Raw genomic sequence first — 15797 nt, forward strand, 5'->3', positions numbered from 1 at the left:
CCCGAGCCAGCGAAAGATTCCAAAATTGAATTTGTTGCGTTGCGAGGGTTTCAAGGCACGAGGGTTAAACAAATTTTGCCAACGAGTGAAACACAAAACTTTTCACCACACCAACGCGAGGAAAATACTAACTGTAAAATATCAAACAAAATGTAGGTACTTATGAAACATTACAAGAAAGAAACATACATCTTTACATGACAAGGTTAATCTGTCAGTCCTACAGGTAAAAGGATAAGTATGTACAAAACGAGTAAATATAGCCGGTCAAACAACTTTCTCAGTAAAAAAAGGAGCGAAATTCAAATTTTCTATGGGACGATAACCCTTCGCGCCTACATTTTTTTAAATTTGCCGCTCTTTCTACTGACGGAAATGGCTTGACAGAGTATAGCACCAAAATTCTGCGCTTCAAAAAAAAACGTAATAATTATAATTTTTATTATCTATATTCTCAATCAACGGGCGGATGAATAAGACAAGATAACCTTCTCGTATGTTGTTAATAAAGTTTTTTTTATTACATAACAACTTGTTTTATTTTCTTGTAATTAGCAAGGAATACAATAATAAGATAATTCGCTCTTATTTAGTATATTTGTGAAATGTTTTGATTTAGTAGGGTCAAGGCAGGAACAGTGGCTCAACGCAAACAGTAGCTCAGTCGCCCAAATATCGCTATACACTGCACCCTTAGAATAACCATTGCTCGTCCAATTAAATTTGTTCGATTACTGAACGTGGCTGCTGTGCTGTATTAGCAGGGAAGCAAGAGTGAGCCACTTTACCTGGCTATTTTTTTCCGAGCCACAGTCCCTAATTGACCCTACTTATTTATTTATTATATTTTCTATGTACTCGAGAGTTCATAGCAGAATATCAATATGTATAAAAAAAATTAGTACCTATATATAAATAAACAAATTATACTTTACTATTTTTCAGGAATCTAATAAGCATAGTTCGCCTTTGTTGTATTTAATTTACTCTGTGACTGTGTTTTTCGTGTTTTTATTTCTATGTACAATAAAGTATATACATACATACATAGCAAGATTTTTCCTCGTACCTAAATTAAGTAATTTCACTTCTTATCGAGAATTCAAGTGATATAATTTAAAGAGTTGTATTGTATCAATGGTTTTTAGCACGAGTCGCGACGACGACGACACGGAATTTCCACGGTCACGAATGGTGATTTTAAAGCACAAAAACCGGTTAAAGTTGACGTCATCAGAAGCCCTGCTAAAGTTAAGCCTGTAGCTTAGTTACATTACCATACCTATCTCATTAGAGTATTTGTTTTGAGTGCGAATTATTAATTACGGTAATGGAAAACTGAAGCTTATTTACTTAATATGTACTTCAATTTTCCATTACCGGTATTCGTACATTCTAATTGGAAAATAAAAACTTAAGATCACGTCCTTTTCTAGGGTTCCGTACCCAAAGGGTAAAAACGGGACCCTATTACTAAGACTCCGCTGCCCGTCTGTCTGTCACCAGGCTGTATCTCATCACCGTGATAGCTTCTCAAATGATTTTTACGCCTAAGAACATAATCTGTTAAACAAAAGCCATTGTTTCTTTTATGGCAGCGGTCGGTCATTGTGTCTGAGCGCGTGCCATTGTGGCTGAGCGCGTGGCATGCGCTCAGATACAAGAGAATTCTCGAGTTCCGGTCATTTTTTTCTCGTCTCGAATGAAGCCAAAATACTCGAGTTGTCTCGCTCGAGTTCGAGAAATCTCAAACAGAAACCCTACTGGAGGTATAGCGGTTCTAATTTATAAGAATAAGTTTAAATGAAAATAAGGGAAACACATTCCGATTATAGGAACTCTAGACTTGCGACAGGTACATTCTACTATTAGCTTATGTTCGACATAACATAAATGCTGGAAGGATGTAAATACTTAATTAAAAATAAAATACCCAAGTAAAATAATTAAACGCTTGCGTTAGATGCCTGTAGGATGCATGGTTGTGGAAATGACGACGGATCCCTTGGGCGATTTCGCGGACGGGCGGACCCGCGGCGCCGCCGCGGCCGCGCGCTCCGCCAGTCGAGTGGAGACTCCGCACTGCGGCGGTACACTGAACGCTAACGCTCCTTACACTTACACAATCATTTACCGATGTACTTCATGTGTCACTACTCATCAAAGGATCAGCATTAGTTATTGAACTTCAAGTGCTTTAGCGAAACATCGCTAGTGTAGTGAGTGATCGAAAACCCGCGATTTGTGTTTTCTTAGAGGCTTCATCTCATCCCGCGCTTATTGAGGCTGATTCGTATCAAATCAAATTACAGGTAAGGAACCTAAAAGCAGGATTCTGAGCGTGAAGACTCGTGCTTTGGCTCGGTTGTCTAATCTATATTGAGCGAGCGGTGTATTGACACGAATGAAATTTTGTTTGTTATTTTTAAATTATCTAAATACGCACACTTCTTTCAGCAACTCTCGTGTTTTCTTAGAGTTAGGTATTTATAAGCTAAAAAAAGTTTATTTAGAAATTGGTTCAAAGTACTTGTTTAAATTTTTAAAAGCTTCATTTGTAGGTAGACCTTTTTATTTATCCTAGATACTAAAATGACAGCTCGATTGGTCAATTTACTACCTAATTATCCTGCTTTTGACCAACTTTCTACTAAGATCATAGATTAATAAACACATTTCATTATCGAACTGTCCTTTTAGCACATGGGATATAAAAACAAGGATTAAGAATAAGTGTTTCGAATATAAAATTACCGGCACATCAACGTACATGTATCACCTACATTAACATTTGATCACTGAAGAGGACCTCCTAACACGTTTCTGTTAAACCGGTTCCTCCGACAGTGTTTCGTCGGTGAGACTTATGCAATCGACAAATAAATCGATTCACGATCTAATAAGCGAGTATGTAATGTAGCAGTACTTAAGCCTGCTCAATGCAGGTTACCCGCAATCCTTGCAGTTAAACTGCGTGAAGCATGCTTTACGCAACATACACATAGCGTGAAAACGAAAGTTGATTAGAACAAGGACTATTATTGGCTAATACTTCAGAGTATAGAGTAATCGCCCTTACAACATGTCTGAAGTTAGCATCTAAATGTCGACTGAAAACCAGTTTAGGTTACGAGTCTATAAAGCTGTTGCAGGTGTATCAGATCGGCTAAGAGTTCCAGCCATGAATTGGAATGACTTAATAAAATAGATAGTTCATTTGATCAAGGTTAGATATTAGATAGAACAACATCATAAAATTATTTATCTGAATAGTTTAGAGCTATAAAATATGGAACTATCTATTGGTTATTCAGACAGACAAGAATATATTTTCTTCCTAGATCAATACATACAAATAATTTTGTCAAGTTAAATCGTTATTGCCGTTTGGTTAAATAAAGTTTCCTATTTATACATTTTTTGATGTTATCAAAAGTTCCATGTAAGAGGTATTCATATTTACCGAGGGATTTATAACAGGTAAATCGCTCATGTCAAGATTGCACGTCGTAAACTGCAGCTGCGTCGCCACGTGTCTCGGACTACAATACTTCATAAATAAAAAACATAAGAAAAACCCATACTCACGGCAGATACAATCCGCGGAACCGTTTACATCGGCATGCGATGCGCTGCGCGTCAAGCAATTGTTGAGAGTCGGTATTGTGTCGAAAACTGCATTTTAGACGCAACTGTGTATCCAGGTGTCGGGGTTCGATTTATCACTGTGACTAATTGACTATATCAACATTGACGAGTAAAATGATATGAGAGATGAATCTCTATCACAGTAAAGGGGCATAGTTAGAACAAAAATTTGGCAGTTCTGAACAACTGACAGGCCGATATCGTCCGGCGGACTGGTAATCAGTGGGCCCCTTAACTGTGCTAATGTTCTTCTATCCGTATTGTGTTGTGTCACCAAAAGCAACTCCTTGTGATCAGCATAGCGCGCTAATCGTTGTATCATATAAGGCAGTAAATAGGAGGGAAATGGAGCTATATTTACACACAAGTTGAAGGTCAGCGCGCAGTGTTAAGCTGGCTGAGGCAATAACAAATAGCAACAGTTCGGAGTGTTGAACCGTGTTGGCCAGGACCAGCGTGACGGCGCCGCGTATCGATCTGCCCATTACCGCCCACGGCATGGGGACATAATCCTCCAACAATGTAAACATTGTAAACCATTAGGTGCCATTCATTTATTACGTAAGACGATTTAGGGGGGGGGGGGGGGAAGGGGGGCAGACTATGTGTTATTTTTTCTTACAAGGGGGTGGGAAGGGGTTTTGATAGTTCTTACGTAAAATCACAAAAATGTGCGAAGTTAAGATTATAAATACCTTGAAAACCCGTTGTTCCAGAGATGTTCCAGTGGCAGATCCACTTTCTGAGTGGGTTTTGCGCCCCTGGACAAAATTTTTTCTTACATAGGGGCGGGAGGGGGTCGAAAACTGGCTAAAATCGTCTAATGTAATAAATGAATGGCGCCTTACGATTTCATTGACCACCGCATACCTACTACCCCAAATTATTACATGCCTTTTCGTCCCTTTTATAAGCATAAATAGTAACTACATAGTTTAATAATAAAAATGTAATTAGGTCCGGTAGGTATTTTTATATTTTTTCTTAAAATGAGTGTTTGCTTTTCCTAGCCACCCTCATTTCAGGGTGTCGCTGTAGTCGGATTGCTTTACCTGCTTCTCCCATTTCCCCTACATCACATTGCGAGTTCCAAGAGAATATAAATAAAGCTTACCCCCCAGACAATACTGTGTTACGCGTACTTTTTGTCCTTCTGAACCAGACGGCGGCGGCGCTGCGTAAGTAGGTAAACATAAAGAGAATAACGAGTATTGATTATCGTGAAGTTCAACGAGATTCCATAGAACCTCTCGATGTTATAATAGTGTAACTGTAAAGGGATCAAATGACGCTTCGCTAAGGTGTGCTAAATTACCTTCCTGCATCAACTCATCCCGACAGTGTAGTTGCCTATTTCCGTAGCTCAGCTCCGATTCCATTCCATTAAAGCTTTATGTAACACTAGCACTTAAATGTATATGTCGTGTCATTTTCCTGTCAATTACCTATCCTATCAAGGCAAAAAAGATAACTTTATAGTTTTTCAAACGGTTTACTTTCTGTATGTTAATTGTTACCTACTTTGCATTACCTACAGTGTCCGTACCCAATAAGCCTATTTGTTCCTAGAATGGCGAGTAGATTTCAACTCTGTGAAGTAAGCAAGGTAGAAACAAAATTAAATTACATTTAGAACAAAATGTATGTTACAAACTTTTCGTACACAAAACAAGCTCCATTAACATATTAATTTCTGGAAGTTTAATAATGTCACGCTCGGTGTCGGGAATTTACACGCCTACAAATCCACGGGACCCCACTCCGTGTTCTTATTAGGCAGGCTGGGAGTGGGCCACGGAGACATTCGCGATGCAATAAATAGGCGAGTACACGGCTGGAAAATTGCGTCAATTTTTTAGGGCGGGATCGCCCCCCAAGATGCCAAGATATTATCAGTTTAATAGCCTCAACAAGGAAAACTATGTAAAAAATCTGGAGCGAGCGCAAGCGAAAAGAAAATTTTAATACCATGCAGTTTTATTCTGTCTACAAACACTCGTGAACTATTTATATAATTCTTAATTCGTCCGTCTAAAGTCGACCGAACTATCCAGGTAATAAGTGCGCCTCATCTCATGTCGTGTCCAATTATTATATCGGAACGTAGTCCCGTTATTGACTCAGGGCGGATGACGTCATCAGACGGCGCTTCTTTAGAAAATATTTCCTTTAGCTTATGTCATAGTGTACCCGTGACCTCATCGTGGGGGGCATTCTAGGTGAATATGTTTTCTTTTGCAATCTAAACGAGGTCGTGAGACGTCGGGAAAATGTAATAGCTTTTTGTAATTTACCCTTAGCTTTACGTGTCACGCGTCACAACATTGAGGCAGAATGGCTATGTCATCTTTACTTTTAGATATTACGGGCGCAATTGTTTTACTGTGTTGTTAATTGGGTTTGGGGTCGGGTCACTTAGTTTGAATGGCGCGTGTTACAACTTAATTACGTTAGAAGATACGTGACACAATGTCTGATGGCGGTGACATAACGCACAGCGAGGTGGCAGTGCTAACGAAGGGCCAGGGTCTAGTGGAAGTTGATAAGGGGCTGCACGGGAGCTCTTGTATTCGTATGCAGGCCGCGCGGTGGCGCGATCGATACGCGCCCGCGCGACGCGCCACCCTCGCGACTTACCAACTCAAGTCTTTAAACACGAATACACCTTCGAAATTCAATCAGTCCTGAAGCCCAATTGCATCAAATCAAGAACTTCTGCCTACTCTTCATGCCCCTAGATTACCGAGGAAAAACTGTTCAGTATATAGGGCGTTTTAAGTTTAAATTGCTAACCATTTCTTCACTCAAAGAAAAAAGAATTATTGAACATTGCGATATTTCGAAAATTGCTCGAAATTATGCAAAAAAGTGTCATGGGTAAAAAACATGTAATCAGTAATCAGTAATTTATTGCTTTCATAGGTACAATAAGGTCTTACATTAAAATGGTGATCAAGTTATGAACCCTGTAAGGGCACTGCAAATTAAGCACGTAACTTACAATACTATAATATTACATAACATATCCCATATATATAAATTTAACATCATGAGAGGGGGGAGGCCTTTGCCCAGCATTCGGACACAATAGGCTTACACATGAACACAACATACACATAACATTCATGAGATCTTTACATTTCTATTATATTTTAAAACTAATACGGGACCCAATCGCACACAAACCTACGCTTATGATTGGCATTTTGCGCTTATCTTCATTTATAAAACGAAAAAACGATGTATAATCGAGTGCCTGGAATTAACGAACAGTTTAATTTACACACGACATCTTTATCTTTGCAGCGTTTTATCACTTTCATTATCTCGAAACGTCTAAACTGTGCGACTGTATAATTTTACGGTCATTAACCCGTCCGACTGAGGGTAGTTTAACTGATCATTTTGAGACACAGTTCCGGACCGACTGGCGAGTCCGACGTGTGCACTGACTGCCACTTACAACAAACATTAAATATACGCTTCAAGGCACCATGAGTTTTACGTTAACATAAAAACGAAGAAATCAAAGTCCGAGTATAGTAGCACGTATATCCACTAAAAGAATTTAGATAAATAACAATATACTTGAATGACATCATCGGCGACTAAGCAACAACTGGTCAAGTGAAAAAACCGGCCAAGTGCGAGTCGGACTCGCGCACGAAGGGTTCCGTACCATGACCCAAAAAACGGCGAAAAATCTATTTTATTCTCTAAGAACAAATTAAATTACTTTCTTATGAAAATATTTTAATTTGTGTTTTTTACAAGTAGTCACACTACTATGTAAACTATAAACGAAATAAATGTCATATACAAAAGAAAAAATTACCAAGGCCTCCAGTTTATTTCGTTTATTTATTTTATCCTGTTTTTAGTATTTGTTGTTATAGCGGCAACAGAAATACATCATCTGTGAAAATTTCAACTGTAGCTATCACGGTTCATGAGATACAGCCTGGTAACAGACCGACGGACAAACAGACAGACAGACGGACAGTGGAGTCTTAGTAATAGGGTCCCGTTTTTACCCTTTGGGTACGGAACCCTAAAAAGACGGCGTTGACACAAGAACCTGAAGCAATTTAATGTACAGGCATGTGCGCGGTTCTTCGGCCGGTGACCGCGTGGCCCTGATCTTGGCGAAATAAGCGTTCAAAATGAGATCGCGGCATTGCGACCACGTGTTACCGACTATTATACTATACTTAATGACTTACTATTTATAAAGTATGATGAAGAGTCGCTACACTTACAAAAACGTAATAAAGTAATTGTTGACTAATAGTTTAAGACGAAAGTGGAGGACCCGCGCGAAATCGCCTTTTCATACAAACGTAGTCATCATTTTCCTCTCTGGATATTACTTAGTAATCATAATCATTTATTTGCACATAAAAAGGGTTTTACATAGATATTATAAGTTACATGGTCTAGCCTTTTTAGCTGCTTACTTACTACGGTGACGCAACGACCCAAAGTGAGTCCTGGCCTCCGACACCAGACCACGCCATGCCGACCAAGACCAAGAGGTCTTGCGATAGCTCTCGCCGTCGCCATGGCCGAGGTTGAGCAGGTCTTGACCAATTACGTCGTTCCAGAGGTAACTAGGGCGTCCAATCGGGCGTCTCCCATTGGTTGGTTATCCCAACCTGTTTGGTTGTAGGTTGGCTTCAGTGGCTCAGTCACTGAGAGAATAGGAGAGGATCGTGCCGTGAAGAAAGCGTACTCTGGATATTAAGATTATTAAAAACAATACACTCCTTTTTTGGGCAGTCGTGTAAAAATATTTTGACACAATTTGTTGTATATCAACCACAGCCAATTGGGGGAGAATACACTGGCAGGGACTACTGCTGCACGTTGGAGGGTGGCATACAAAATATGCATTGTTCCAGTAAATTTCACACAGAACATACATAGTACCTACATACTACATATAAATAACCCTCCGTAGTGAATTGAGTGAGTCATTTAAATTATAGCAAAAGTTACGTATTATATATCTGAATATTTTAAATTCGAATGGCAAACACGTGTCTACTTTTCTGAACCGCCCGCGTACTCGTAGTCTCGTAGTTCTCGTACCTACTCACATTGGTAGGAAAGTATTTCATTGTGCTCTATTTATGAAGCATTGTGCCCGGTTTGAAGGAACGTCGCGTAGATGTGGGTTGAGATACGAACCTGATGCATTCAACGATTACGATCTGGCCCGTGCATGATTATACCGTGTATGCTGCTTCGTCATACAGTTTCAAATTATCACAAACAAGTTTATGAAAGCGTGCAGGTTTGTCCGTAAAATTTAAATGCTTGATTTTATCTGAACTTTGACAACTCCGTTGCACATCATATTATTTTAGGAAAAATACACAAACACAATTCAGTTTGAATTTCAAGTGGTTTGAAACAAGCAGTGATTGCAATTTAATTCATCAGATGGGTATCAATGGGTATTGTTCAATTAACAAATGCACAGGAGACCGCGGACACATCATAAGTGAATAAAGCCGCATTGCAAAAACATTGGACGCATTGCGAACAGTTAACTGGTCATTGACTACCCGCATGTAATACGCTTCGTAATACCTAGGTACCTATAGTATAGTTACCGCATTGTCGTCAGGCTTATGGAGAAACTAAAAATAACTTTAGAGTTAATTACTTAATATTTATAGTACTTAAGTGATGAGGATTGTAATAATTGGAATGATTGCAAATAACTATCTAACTATTTTCGCGCGGTAGGAATGATAGTTTTTGCGCATGTTCATTTCCTTTTAACCGGCCGTGAGTGAAAACTATTCCAAGCATGCATATAAGTCAACATAAATAATTTTAAAGAATTGTCTGAAGCGTGCCCATGCACACGTTAAATTATTTGTTATGGTTAGATTGCTTTCTAAATTTAATTGCCTACAAAGCGAATATATTCCAACTAAACTAAGGTATTCCATGCGTGGGTACCTGGATGCGTTCCCTTAATAAAGTTTTTTTTAGTGCGGCCATTACTCCCCGTTTTGGACGACCCTCTGGCCGAACAATGATTAGAGCCGAGTCGAGGGGAGAGCGAGATGCAGCTGCTCTTTTATTTTTCCTTGTTGAGATGCTCAAGGAAGTTACTGAGTCGCAAATAGATGCTGATTTCATAAAGAGATACCTACTGAGTTGAGTGCGGTTTTAGAAAAAGGGAAATGTAATTTGTACTAAAGGAATGTTTAGACAATGATTTGGTTCTGGCACTGTAACTTACCATAATCTAAATTATAAAATTTTGAGGAAGTTATATCGCCTAAGAAATTAAGAATACCTTGTTTGTTTGGTTTAGATCAAATTTGCTGAGCTGAAAGAGGTGTAGGAGTGCAATTAAAAAGTTCGTAGCAACGCAAAGCACAGGAAAAACCTACTTAAAGATGATATTTAGGTATTCATAAACTGATAAGCTCGATAACGTCGATACGGATGAAACTGATGCCGAACCAAACCGTCAACCGCTTAACACTTGAGTTATACATCTATATGAAAGCTGAACCAGAGCGTTTCTCGCAAGCAAAAAGCGGTCGTGAACCGTCTGCGCAGCCTCCAACATTTATGATGCAACGTGAAACGCCGAGAAACGCAATGTGGTTCAGATTCTTAAAGCGCGCAACTTTTTCTAGGCGCCATCTCCCGTCTCGGCGTCAGCTGTAGTTTCTAGCTCATGAATAGTGTTAATTCTCTGTCTATGCCTGGTGAATGGTGACATACCTGGTTACAAATTATGTTGTAGTTAAATACTGTGCCGAGAGAACCGCATATCATTCGAAACATTAAATTACATATTATTAATATGTATGTACTAGTAAAGTAGAAGCAATTACTATACCCTCGTAACTAACTATTACTTAATTATTCGCGAATATGTTTGTGAGTGAGATAAAAAAGGAATGAGTTCTTAATCTTCATCTGAGTAAGTTAACCGGGTAAAAACATCACATAAGTAGTGTTTTATTTAAAAAAAAACATTCAGGAAAGAGAAAAAGTGCTCGGCGAGGGCGGTCAGGGTTTAGAGAAATAAGACCTAACATTAATCTCACCGGAAGTCCGGAACTTAAAAACCGCTTCCGCGAATTGAAAAAGGAATTAAATATGTACTTATAAGTTTATTGACAATTTTAATAGTTCACGATGATAAATACTTGCTAAAGTGGTCGCCATAGTCGACTGAGCGTAAGTACCTAATATGATGCTTATGGACTGTTGACGGAGACGTGTTGTTTACATTAATACGAGTATGAGTGGAAACAAAAGCAGTCCTAAACAAGCACTCCAAGAATAGAATTGTAGAGTTACAAAATCTAATAGTATTTCTCTCTAAAGGGTCCTAATTAAACCATCTCAACAGCACATAATATTTAACGAAGCTCAGTAAAATTAATTACTCGCATTGAACCAACAAGCTGGTATTGCGGTCACCGCAAGGAAATTAAATGAACACGCGGACGCCTCTCCGTGGACTTTTCTTATTAGAATGCAGATACGGACATATAACGATTGATGCACTAACGAGAAACACATAATTGCTGAGGTTTCACATGTTTACTTGTGAATGAATTGATCAATCGGTGAGGCGGGATAGAATTATTAACAGCTTTATTAAAACATGTGTTGTTGATGGGACACTAAAGACACATGGCTATTTGAACGATGATGAGCTTTACTAAACAGGGAGAAGTAACGCTTCTTCCTGTTTAGAAAAGCTTTTGCTACAACCAGTAGTAAATAAGAGAGGCAGAAAATGTAGGATTCATAGAAAAGTTGCACAGAATCAGAGGAATTCTAAGGGTAAAACTAAGGATCTCTCTGGATCAAAGTTTGTCCAAGAAAAAACCGTAACAGTTCCGTTGAAATTTGACAGTGCAATAATCTGCTAACGTGGAGGCGATCTGATGATGCAGTCGGAAGATAACCAAAGGAACATCCTATGGCAAGTCTTGCTCTTACCCTAATAAGTATTGGGGTAGCTGGTAGCTTGGTAGTAAAATCGCAATGACGGGTATATTGGACAACGCGGAAGTCCGGCGCGTGCGCGCACCTTGTAACGCCTAATTGACGCGCTGACACCACACGTGGCTGCGTAAGTACGCGCATAAACAACTTGCTTTATAGCTCGTTTATTGTCATTGCCGGTGTTCATGAGAGGAAATATGAATGACTGTTAACACTCCATGAAGGCACTATAACTACATAGGGCTTACTGTTTCTGCGAGTAACGCCCAGGCGCGCAATGTTACTTCGATTTTTGACATTTCATGAAATCTGATATGGTCGTCTAATTCTTTGTTGTCATTTCCCCTGATAACAAAATCTATGATCATGAACATTTAAACAAAACGAATCTGTTGGAGTATCTTCAGGGTCGCCAACCGACATCACTCGTGTGTTACGTTTTTGTTAAGAAAAGAGATACAACGCGCCGCCACGAAGAGTCACTAACACTTCGTGTTGCATGTCAGTTTAAGTGCTCTCTGTTACTTTCACATTGGATCACAGCATGGCGTTCCCAAATCCACAATGACCGTTGATAATTGGCTCGTAAAACTCTGTCCACAATGGAACCCGCACCTCACCGTCCGGCTCTCACCGGCTATAATTTAATATCCGCCCGAAGCCCGAAAATAATCCTATTTCCTCGGTAATGCCCTTGACAATACCGGGTTAGTTCTGTTACTCGGAATTGCTTCATATTTGAAACTCTTTTCCGACAGCCAGAAATCGAATAACTGAAATCCTTTATAGAGCCATGGCTTTCCAAAGAGTCTACAAAAAGGAATGAAAATACGGCTGAGTCACAGCAACAGGAAGGATTTCAAAAAGGCGCGGCGCTTATTTGTCGTGAGATAGAGTACCTATTACAAAGAAGAAAGCGATAACATTTCCAAGACAATCGGTGGAGTCAAAGTGTTTGTGTTGACAAGTGGTATTAATCGATGAGAGCAAGCCGAGGACAAGCGTCTCGTATGATTGATGTCGTGACGAAAGTGATGCATCGCCTGACATTCGAGAACCGTTATGAAGCTCGGAAGCTAAAGCTGCAGTTATCTAGTAACAGCCCTCGGTATGTTAATAGTGAGGTTCAAGAGAGAAAGAAAGATAATGTATTTATAATACAGTAACTTAATACATTTGCGTTTGCGTCAAATATATTAATATATATAATTTGCCCTAGTTGCTAAGAGTAGGAAGAAATAAAAATAGCATAGATTGGACCTTGGCAGCCGACCCTTTCCCCTCCCCCCCCTCTTTTTGGGGGGTAGGTACGGTACGATCTCGTGGCTACCGGGCCAGCATCGCCTGAGACAAAAGTGATGCATACTTACTGTACTCAACGAACCACGAACCACCAACCACCACCACCAACCACCAACCACCACCAACTCCAACCACCACCACTCGAACCACGAACTCCTACGAATTCAATTTCGAAAAATTATAAATTTTGAAAGGCTTTTACCTCGGCAACTATTAATCCTACAGACAATTTTAGTCTCTTATTGTAGCAAATTTAGTCTACTTTAAAAACGTCTTGAGAAGATACTATCAAAAACCGTCCTTTAGGGTTAAAATCGCCCAAATATTAAAAAAAAAACCGAAATTTTCGCGGGTTTTTTTGGATTTTTGACAAAGTTACGTTCGGTGCTCGATGTCTCAAACTTGGATTATTCATTGAGCCAACATCATAAACGAGTCTGCAAAAAATTAGAACTGCCGGATTTGACGCAAACGAACCCCATTACAACAAGCGACAAAGTTACTGGATTATTATTAACGTCTACGATAAACGCATAAAAACAAAACGTGGTTTTTAGTTGGTCTTAATGTCACAAATCTTGTTTAACGCTAATCTCTGTCAAATAAACGGAGACGTGGGCAACGAAATATTTAGACAAGAGAAGGTACCTATAGTTTAAAATGTGTCCTAAATTAGTTTACTTTGTTCTGTATGACGCATGTAAGTGCGAAAATGACATGACAAGTGATAAAAATGCAACCATGATAATACCGCCGCTGGTACATATTACCCGTCTCTACCTAGCTTTCATATTTGGGTTAGCTGAATAAAGCTATGTTGACGTTTTACAGAGATATGGTAGCAAGTAGAATCTCGGGCCATTAATCATTAAACTGAGCTGGATGGAAGTGCGTCTTAACTTGTCGTGCAAGGTCGTCTCGGTACCATTTTCCGTACAAGGTTACAGAGGCCTCGCCCGGATTCAGCGATCGATGTCCTTGGCCTCTTCTAGGCTGTGCGGGCTTGCCCTCCCCTTCTGTTCCCTTTTCAGCCTTTATACCTGTTAGAACCTAATATATTCCATTCCCGGACACTGAACAAGACTTTTGACAATATTGGCGGCGAAATATACAGACAAATAAGAATTAAGTTGGTTCAGCCAGGTGCATAAGTTATTGGCAGCTCGAGGTACCATTGATTGTAAACTGTAATTAATTAGTTGCTCAAGTATTGCACGGGTGAAATTCCGGAAGCCATTGCAGTTCAGTATGTTACACATCCGGCGTTATGTTCGTCCCTTTTTGAGGTCGCGCCGTTCGCTAACGGTATTGCATTGTACTAAATTATGACAAGCACTATTAAATACACAGATAAATGAGCCCTTGATGGTATATTAATAGCAGTTTCAAGCCAGCTAGTCACGTTGGCGAGTTTACCTTTCCGAGCCAGCCACTAAGTAAACAAGTTAAACATGAGTTAGATAATAAAGCAGACACAATACAACACGGAACGGACCTAACTTGAGTAAAGCGAGTCTGCTTGCGCCGTGGCCGTGCGACCTTTTCGTCGGTCGATAGGGTTTGGGCGGGAGTGCAAACAAATATGTTTCAGAAGCCAGCAGAGGGGACTGCTATTTAGATAAGCAAATTTCAAGACTTAATTACACCGTATCATTCAGAAACAACGTAATCAAGTCGCCGATATCGAGCAGGCGGCGAAGGGACGCGGACGGTTCAATAAAATCATGAAATCATGATCGATTTACAAGTGAAATATTGTTCTTCTGTTGAAACATGTTCTTATGAAACAATACCTGTAGTTGCAGCAACTTTATTACCCAAACAATCGCTCGCGTTAAACGCATAGCAAACAACCTGAGAACCTTTCATTAAGAGTGCATAAAGGAATATATTATATAACTAGCGGAGTATTGAAGCGGACAATGCGGCGCGGTAACGGGACCAGCCAGGCTCTAATTGTGAACCGAGCTCTTCCGTTACCCGCGGCGCGTTAAGAGACTCCCGGGAACAACTAGCACATACCGCACGACACGGCTTTTCCTGACTCTAATGATAAAGCTCACCTTATTAGATTCTCACTAGAATCAAGTTTGACTAATTCTTAGCTTTAGTTCAATTAATTGTAAAAACAGTGGTCTTTGCCTATCTTTTCTTATTACTAATGTGTTCTTTGAATGTCGAAAATGAATATAATAGCTAGCTCCCAATTTACAACATTTTTAACAACTAAAAGTAAAGAAGACGCTCTTCGCTCCGGTCCGTCGCGAAACGTGCCCCGACTACCTAAAAAAAATTCTTATTTTCGTTGCCGAGCACGAATTAGGGACAGAACACGTACTCTGTCTTGAAATTATACATAATCGGTTTCATGGGAACATCCAAACAGATATGAGAAATTTGTTAAGTAATAAACGATAATGGACTGAATGAACGTGGTTTGTTTCGTGTGATAAGTAATATTTGTACAGATAGGGTAATTTTTGTGTTTTATAAGAAATCTTGTAATAATTGTAATCTTTTTGTCGTACGAATGTATTGAGTGAGTCATATACAGATACCGCGCTTAGAATTATGTAAGAGTAAAGCGCACGGTTGTGGGGAGGCGAGCTAAACGCCGGCCAAACCGCAACCGCAGAGGCGCTTGCCGTCAACACCTCACGACAGTTCATAAACACAAAGGTTGCATACAGTGGTGTGTTTACGGATAGTTAAGTCACAACTCACAACTGTCACAAGGTACGTACTTATTTAATAAGCTTTCACTTTTTTTGGATAAAAATAGGCACAAAAATATCCGTCAACGCCCGCCTCATAATCAGAAAAGTGTGCATTAAGGTTTTTGGTAGCTGTTG

General features: G+C 39.6%; 2 protein-coding genes across 3 annotated transcripts in view; one reads left to right on the plus strand and one right to left on the minus strand.

Annotated features, from left to right (window-relative positions):
- Positions 1 to 15797, minus strand: part of LOC134740748 (mitoguardin) — an 83985-nt gene that overhangs the window by 19476 nt on the left and 48712 nt on the right. The gene's annotated exons all lie outside the window — the stretch shown is intronic.
- LOC134740742 (protein unzipped) overlaps positions 2056 to 15797 on the plus strand; it is a 43403-nt gene continuing 29661 nt past the window's right edge. For both annotated transcript variants that reach the window (XM_063673338.1, XM_063673339.1), the window contains exon 1: positions 2056 to 2312. The gene's annotated coding sequence lies outside the window, so the exon portion shown is untranslated. The remainder of the gene's footprint in view (positions 2313 to 15797) is intronic.

Source organism: Cydia strobilella, chromosome 4 (genome assembly GCF_947568885.1).
Source record: "Cydia strobilella chromosome 4, ilCydStro3.1, whole genome shotgun sequence".
NCBI classification, from domain to species: Eukaryota; Metazoa; Arthropoda; class Insecta; order Lepidoptera; family Tortricidae; genus Cydia; species Cydia strobilella.